Raw genomic sequence first — 9,623 nt, forward strand, 5'->3', positions numbered from 1 at the left:
AAGATCAGAAACTTAAAGCGACAGTTCACCCAAAAATAAAAATTCTCATCATTTACTCATCATCGAGTTGTTCTAAATCTGTATAAATGTCTTTGTTCTGACGAACACAGAGAAAGATATTTGGAAGAATGTCAGTAACCAAACAGTTCTTGGCCACCATTGACTACCATAGTAGGAAAAATGACAACGGTAGTCAAAGGTGCCCGAACTTTTTGATTTCCTACATTCTTCTACATATCTTCTTTTGTGTTCAGCAGAACAAAAAAATATATATATAAAGCAATTTTTCCTACTATGGGGTCCAAGCACTGTTTGGTTACACGCATTCTTCCAAATATCCTTTTCTGTGTTCATCAGAGCAAAGAAGTGTATACAGATCTGGAATACAGGGGGGTGAACTGTACCTTTGAGGGAAAAACCTCATATATTTGAAGTAAACTTGGTTCAGACAGTGGGAACTTTTTTTGTTATATCTCCATTAGAATTACTTTAAAAGTAAAAACATTGCATTTTCAAGGTTTATAATAAAATATTCACAAATGTAATCAAATAATCCACATGCAATCACAGAGATGGGATAAGGTAGAATCAAAATCTAGTCTAATATTGTTTGTTTTTCTGCATTGAATAATAGTGGTGACATCAATGTCAGAGTTAGAATTTGCTTTTCATGATATGAAATGTATTGTGGTGTAATGTGACTCATCTGTGATTTCCCAGCTCAGACATATTTGTTTAAGATCGCATCACGTGGGCTTAAACCTCATATAAGCTTTTTATTAGTTTTTGGTCTATAGCTTTAAATGTGCACATTAAAAGGTTTTTCTTTTTTTTAAATGTTAGGACTTATTTGTTTTACCTCGAGTAAAACAATACATTATGAAAATCCACTCGCAGTGTTTCAGGCTGGCAGTAAGAATGTACTGACATGTTGATACAACCCAGCGGAGGAAAGCCCCTTATTTACACAGAATCAAATGTGTGATGGGTTGACACAGTGGGTATTATCATCAACACAGATAAAGCTTTGTATATTTCCTCATGGTCTCAGATTTTCCTTATTTTAGGGACTCTTCTGCACATATAGAAACCTTAAAGATGCTCCTGGTTCAATGTCAGGGCCTCGCCAAATTATTGCTTACTGGCCAAAGTCAAATGAGTCAGTGTTGCTCTGCTGATACAGGTGGTTGAACGTTGCCTTAAGTTATGGAAACGTTACTTTGCATTTCTGCTTACCTATATAATTTACTCTCAGGAAAAAGAATGCTGTTTTTCTGAATTCAGGATGTGAGGTATTTAATAGGACATCCTCCATCAGGATCCTGCTGTACTTGCTGTTCTCTCTGTCGTTGCACGTCCTCTGGCACGAGAAAAGAGAAGCAAAAACACTTGAGGGGAGATTGATTCAGATGTCTTAAATAATTCTTTTACAAGCGACCCTTATTCATAACAAGAACCTGAGGTGGGCATTTCAGAATGAAGAACGGCTCGCATTAAAGAAGCTGCAATGAGTGTTTGTGAAGAGGATTTTTACCTTCTTTAAGTCCTCTGAAGTCTGCTGTACAGCTCGTGTATAAATACTGCACACACTTCTTAAATTTCTCTTGAGATAGTCAAAGGCGCAGGTAATGGATATGGTATCGCATATGGTCTCGGCCCAACCCGAGCTAAGATTTCACTGTAACAGATCTGTGTGCGTGTGCACAGTCAGTAACCCACTTTCACTGCATGCTTTTGAATATTCAACGTATTATTTTCTCTTGCCAACAATTGCAGCTCCTGCAATGGATTTATCAGACATAAAATGTGGCAACTTGGTTTTACAAAAATCTGCTTGAGTTCTATTACATGTTCTGTTTGTTTCAGTTATTCTGTAATACGAAAAAGCTTTAGCTCTGAATGCGGTCGACAGTTTAATGGTCATCTCATTCTGGTACTACAGAATGAACAAAACAATAGCAAAGTGATCCGCCAGATATTTTGCAATTCGTTTTTTATTTATCACAGTTGTGCAAAGACTGTTGGCTTCAACATTCTCTGCAGGGGTCAAACATTCTCATGAATTCAACTCTCACCCCACCATCTGTACTACACATCTAAACTACAGTAAAACCTCTTTAATGCACAAAAAATACGCTTAACATGAAGTATTACAGAGTATAAACAAAACATTTCCTAACTTTCCTCAAATGAAGAACGCTTATTAAATATTTTTAATAAAAAATGTGTTTTCCAGAGCAGTGTTTCTCAACTGGTGTGTCTAACAGTCTAAGAAACAAGATAAACAACAAAAAACTTAGTTCTAAATGTTTTTCTGATGTGAGACTTTTATTTTGAAAGATGTGCGTGAAAGCTGTTGGCAGATGCCTGAGCGAGTAAGCGCTCGCTATGAGATGTTGTCAGGCTGAATGACAGTGACATTTTTAATCGTTATTTTCTTAACTTGTTACGAAATTAAAAGTGTTTCACCTCATAAAAACGAACTATCCTGTCCTATCAGACGTCATACAGCGCAAATACTCCTATACGTTACTCACGCTAATGTGACGGCGCGCGCTTTCTTCACTGACGCACAAAGTAAACTACGAGCATGGCATGCAACGTGTGAAATAAAATTGAAGTAACGTTACCTAAAAACCACATAACGGGTACTTCGTGTGTTTGCTGGGAAGGATTTACATGAAGGTATGATATTTATATTCATCTTTCATTGACAGTGCATGTTAGTATTGTATATTATTCATGGTATGGTAACTCGTTTCCATAACCCCAAAATGCCATGTTATTTTCGCGTTGTGTTATTTTGTATATGTTATATTACGGTGGTGGCTCAAACCAACAATTTTATTTAAAAAACTAGTTTGGGACTGCTATTTAATATCCTTAACATTGACATATAGGCTGTTCATTCATCAGTATTAGTCAACAATTTTTGTTAGTATTTTATTATTATCGTTTTTAAACAAACTACATATGACGTCATACAGTATATCCTTAAAAGTGGGTCGCAGCTTGATGGCCATGGGACCCACATTTTCCCATGGCCATCAAGCTGCGACCCACTTTTAAGGATATATGACATCAGTTGACGTCTCAGACCAGTTGAGAACCACTGTTCTAGCGCAGTGGTTCTACACTGGGGGCCGTGGCCTCCTGGGGGGCCCCAAGATGGGTTCCAGGGGCCCACAGATTTTGTGGCATTTTAGAAATATAGATATCTATCATACATTTTGTGCAATCAAACATCAGAAAAACAACGCCACCAACCAAAAGAATTGATGTTTTAGCATTGTTTAACTGAATATTTTCTTGGTTTAATAAAAATGTTAAGTTTAAGATTATAAGTCTTTATTTGGGGGGCCGCAAAGCAATGCACTCTACACAAAGGGGGCCTTACAACAAAAAAGTTTGAGAACCACTGTTCTAGAGTACACTCTCTAATACATTTGAATATATTTCATTGTATCTTTCACCAGTGTTCTTGATTTGAATATATTGGTTCTAAACTAAAACTAGTCACATATATGAAGGGTTCATGTTTTTTGTGACGTACAGAACAGAGGAACATATTTAATAGTTTTTTGACTTATTTTAACACTTACAGTACTGGCATCTTTGGGACCTCAAACATAGAAATCAATCTCAGCAGAACATCAGTGATTTTATGAATATTAAGTGATATATCTGCAAAACGTTAAATCTACACATGAAATCTAAATGTGAAAGTTGTTTGCTCATGGTATGAGATGATCAACTCTCATTAAATCATTATGGATGATAATGATGATATTGATTATGGAAATGTTCTCTCGTGGCATCTGACATCTTCATCCCTTCAGCTTCTCTCCTGACAACTGGGGGCGAACACATCTTGGTTTAACTTATTCTTGCAGCATAAAACAAATCCAACTTGCGAAATGTTCTCATAACAAACTGAACAACGTAAACAATATTTTTAATTGGACGGGTCAATTTATTGTGTTGTGTATACTGAATAACATTAGTTTAAACGCTTTTTGGGTTTGTTCAAAATGTGTCAAATGGATTTCCCAACATCGTGTACCAAACGGTATCATCTGAACAAACAATTTTACACTTAACAAGGCTTTGTAAGGTCCCAACATGCATTGACTTTCCAACAGGTACGCAGAAGTCAAAATTTCTTTAGACTGAAAAATCTATAAATGTGATCTGTAATTAAATATCTAATGAGTTCTGGAAACTATTTTAGGTTCACTCCCCATCATTGTTTAATTGAATTACTCATATTTTTCCTGCAATCTGAAAGTCAAACTCATACGCTTTCCAATGTACTTGTTAGAAATGGCTAATAAAAGTACAGTGCCTGCCAAACCTTTCTGCAATGAGCACACAGTATGATGAAGAGTGACGACAGGTTAACAACCTTAAATGTTAACAACATTCCGGCGAGTGAAAAAGGTTTTATCACAAACAAACATAAAAAAACAAAGCGAATCCCTTCAGACAAGAGAAATGGGTGGTGCGGGTCTGTGCCCAGGTGTAAGAGGATTAATAGCAGACATGAAGTAAATGAAACAGCAGCGTGTGTGATCTCACACGATGAGCTCATGAGTCCCGTGCCAATGAGAAGTGGATGGAACAAAATTAATTGAAAATGAAATAGAAAAAGAAAAATGATCAACTTGAGTACTACAATGCAACATTACCTCACATTAAGTGATGTGAGGCGCATTTATTTTGCCTCAAAATGAAATATAAGAATCATTTGTTAAAGTTTACAACACATTTTTGTCACAAGCATAGCAGTATAGATTTTTAATCTTTCTTGATTTGTTACTCTGGAGGTGCCAACATGATTAGAAATGGGAAAGAAAGTGTCCGTTTATGACTTGAAACACTTTAATGACACTGTCGGCGTCTGAAATAAGCCGTGTGTGTGTTTGCTATGGCACCGATTAAGCTGAATGGAGGAAATCTTAAGTAAAAGGCTTAAAATAAAGCATTACCCACCGAGCAGAAATGTTCATATAACAGTCGCTCTGTCTGAGAGATTTAACTCAACACTGCAAGTTCCAACATGAAAAGATTTTCTCACTTTCAGTGGCTGCCAATGAAACTATGGTTAATATAAGAGAAGTTTTTTTCCCCCGACAAGACCCAGCCTACTTCCGCAGAACCATATAAACGATTGCTTTTGTTGCAATTTTGTGTAAATTGCATGTGCAGTTTGCGTGTGGACTTCCTGCAGACATTCCAGCTAACAGCATCTGTAAGGTTCACGGAGCGCCGCATCTGATAGGAATATTTAAGTGTCCCTCAACCCAGAGCTATTTCCTGTAATCAGAACCATTTACAAGAGATTTCAGACCAGTTCAGGCCAAACGTCAGTGTGTTTCTAGACTGACAAACCTTAACATTTACAATCTACACATACAGGTTATAAAAGGCTTCTTTGCAGTGATGTCATATAAGACTTTTTTAGTCAAAAAGCCAAAGGTTATTAAAATAACTTATTCTTTCTAAACTTTTTACTGTGAAGTCCTATAATTAAAATTTTTACTGTAGAATCCTAAAAACCCTTTTGTGAAACAAAAAGTGCTTTTGGAAAAATAAGCCAAAAGGCATTTTATTTATGTATTTGAGTTGTATTTTTTATTATTTTATTTGATTATTTTAAGACTTTTGAATATTTATGCTAAAATATTTATATTTATTTATTATTTAAATTAAATAATACTTATTATTATATTATATAAAATATTTACATTTATTTATATATTATTTCAATATTTTATTTAGACATTATCTGTAAGTCAAGTACAGTATGCTTAAGTGTAATTTAAACTTTTTTTTCATAAAAAGAAGTACTTCATTTTAGTTTCAAAAGCATGCTGATAACTAATAACTCTAATATTGTTTGTTTTTTCCTGAAAAAAATCTATGAACATTGTGTTTGTAGACTGTAGCTCAGAACATCTAATCTCTGTATCTCCGTTAAATATGATTTACCGACCGCTCTGTACATTTTGGATTAAACTTTAACAAACGTTTCAGCCCTATACTGTTCTTCATGCGCTTTTATGTTAACTTCAAGCTCTACTGAAAACTCGCTTTGTGTGTCAGTAGGTGATGAGTATCGCAGGAAATCAAGTTTTTCTCGAACTCTCACCCCGCTCTGCTGCCCTGCGAACTCTTCGGAGACCAGAGGTTACGGCTTTAACTTGAGCTAACCAGATAAATATTGTACTTGCTCAATTAAGGACTATGCTCATTCCTGGCCTCCATTTATGTTGGTGGTCAGTTTAAAAGCTGGATTGTGGCAGGCGTCCCCGGATGACACTGGGTTTCATTGTGCATCGCTGCATCCTGGAAGTCCAGTCTGCCAAAGCACCTCTGTTTCTATCTGATGGCATGGAACGTTGATCAAGCCTGCACCGCTCACTCTTTTTCTTGGCTTGCTGATTCTTTATTTGGTCATCTGATAGCTAAACTCGATAGCAGTGTGGCCTTGAGGTTAAGAAACTTATTGACATATCATCACAGAAGCCTGACCAGGTGCTTTGAACAAGCGTTGCGGTTTAACAATGTCAAGCATTTCCAAAGCATCTGCACAACCATCTTGAAAAGTAATAGTGCTGTCTGTTTTTTTTCAGCATTTTTTACTCATTAAATATACTTATTACACGGCTCATTTGAAAGCTTGATTCTGATTGGCCAGTCGCGACATTCCAAGGGTTGTTATTTTCAAATAACAACCACTCAAAACTAATAACACCATGTAACCCGGATGCTGCCAATCATTTTGAGAGGGGCAGTTTAATATTACACAAAAATGAATTATAAATAAGTCTTTTAATAACATGACATTATATATACAAATGAATAAACCAATTTGCCTGTTCGTGACGTTTGAACATCGTTTCTTACTTTAAAACAGAAACTAAACGGCTTTTCCTCGCGGAAGGTCTGCATTCGGTAAAAATGAGCTAATCAAATATTTCAAATTCACATTTTACGTCCAGTTTTTTTCTCATGTGGCAAGTGGCCGTGTAATAAGCGGGATAATGTACAAGCAGCCGGCTGTTATCGCGAAATAAGCCCCTTCAGTGAGACACAAGATACCAGATCACACTGTCGGGGATTATTTCTGCCATAACAACAGGCTGCCTGGACATTATCCCTTACATAGAGAATAAGGCGATTGTGCGAGCTTTATTAAGTAAATATGACGTCTTGCAGATGTGGAAGGTGCTTTGTGAAACCAAAGAGCAAATGTCACTTCAGAGACGAAAGCACCAAACTCACAAAGTGATAAATACACACGATGGTATCATCGCAGAGATAACTGCAATGAGACTAACCATTTGGGATTTGTTCTGCGAGATCTGGTTTGCGAAATCAGTGTTGTTTACTGTTGGCAGAGCGGCTGTTGGTGTTGCTCATTCTTGAAATGGTCACCAGTTTGATTTATTTTCCGTCTCTGTGGCCATAAACATTTATTCAGAGCTATTAAACAAGTCCAAATTCCATTAGTGAGATAAACAGACATATCTATGCATTCTCTTAACAGACATGAGAAATTAAACAAAAGCCATCTAACAAAGGGTTCAACCAAACGGCACCATATGGTCAACGCTCTCGGACGAAATTCAGGCGTCAGGGATTCGTCTGTGGGCGACAGCCGTTTAGTTTATTCCCAAATTCACATAAAAACACGGCACGCATGCAAGCGCAACCTTAAAGATAGGAGAGGGAAGAATCATATTTAAGCATGCCTAATTATTTGACTTGTTGTTTAGATTATTATCATTAAATGCAGTAATTCTCATTTTAATTATGGATTTTTATATTGTACGATTGAAAGGATGGATGTGACGCACAAGGGTTATACAAAAATACATTGTATTGTTTTAAAATCAACAAACAAAAAATGAAGTGTTTGTTTTAGAAGTTAAAATGTTGACAATGGTGAATGATTAAATAAGATGTAATAAAGATAATAAGATTAAATAAACTTTTAATAAAATTTTATTTCAAGATGTAATAAAAATCAACCCCAAAGGCATAAACATGCCAAAATGTGAAGAAACACCCATGCATAATTCAAACCCTTGTCTTAGATGGAGTTGAAATCATTTTTTTCTTTTGGATGAAATGTTGTTTAATTTTTGGTTAACGTCACCAAAAATGTTGATAGCCAAGTTATTGTCCTCATTTGGCTTGACTGAAATAAACTCAACCGAATATCTTTTTCCGCAGTGCAAAACTCTGCATACAATGCTACAGTGGCTGGTTGCCAGGGTGTTGCTATGGTGTTGTTAACACGGTGGTACTAGTTACCAGCAATTTTCAAATCCCAAGAATGTGCTAAAGTAACAGTGACACTATTGCCTAATAGCAAACAGCACAGAATTATTCATAAATGTCTGAGAAAGAAGCTGGATGTTAAGAAAACATTCGGCAGCCCGCAACTGCCGCTAGTTTAAGATACGAGGGGATGTATTGGTAACAATCGGACCTATTACTAGTTCCGGAGCTGTGGCACCATCCTGTCTGTAAAGAATGAGCTCAAGAGGCCATGAAGATACAATCACAGCAGGAGAAATGAAACACAACCTCCCTCCGGATAATCGCCCCAGAATTCCAGCGCACAGGAGCCTGGAACGACACCGAGAGATATTCCACCTACTGTAAAGAAAGAGAGAGAGAGTGATGCAGTAATGGGCCGTGAGATGTAGTTAGTCATGTTTGGTTGCACATGCACGTTTTCAACCAAAACAGGAAAAAAAATCACAAACTTCCTGTGTATTAAAATCTTACAAGATAAAAGTAATATGGACACACATTAGTCTTCTGACATTACCATTGTGGTGGGACAGACAAAGACCACTTACATTTCCTTCAGTAAAAATTAATTTCTACTTATAATGAGTAATTATAATGAAGTTTAGTGGATACATCATGTATTTAATCTAGGGCTTTCAAACGATTAATTGCAATTAATCGCATACAGAGTAAAAGTTTGTGTTTACATAATATACTGTATGTCTGCATACTGTGCATATTAATTTTGTATTTATAAACACATACACACATATATATATATATATATGTATATAAGTTTAGGAAATATTTACATGTGTTTTTATTGACCAATAATTTTAATTATATATAAATGTTTATTCATTTTTATATATTTTTTATATATTCATGCATGCGTATGTGTTTATAAAGGATTCAAATTTTGATCAATTATTAAGCACAGCACACAGACATATATTATGTAAACACTTATATTATGCAAACTTTTATTTTATATTGCGATTAATCGTTTGACAGCCCTAATTTAATATACACACTATCTATTATAAAAGATATAACACAAAATTATTTTGACACTTACAGACAGAGAAGTGATTTTAACAGGCCAGTGTTATTAAAGAAACAAGGACACAGTGAAATGAGTTCAGTCTGTGGTCAAACGAACTGAACTGTTAATGACTTTAAACTTTCTGAACTTGTGCATGGAAATTATTCAACAGCCGCTAGTGTGCATTGCCAAAATGACCACTGTGCAAACAGACACACACGTACTGTGTTTTATGGGGACTTTCTGTAGACACACAATGACTTTTAAACTG

Source organism: Triplophysa rosa, linkage group LG9 (assembly GCF_024868665.1).
Source record: "Triplophysa rosa linkage group LG9, Trosa_1v2, whole genome shotgun sequence".
In the NCBI taxonomy this organism is placed as follows: Eukaryota; Metazoa; Chordata; class Actinopteri; order Cypriniformes; family Nemacheilidae; genus Triplophysa; species Triplophysa rosa.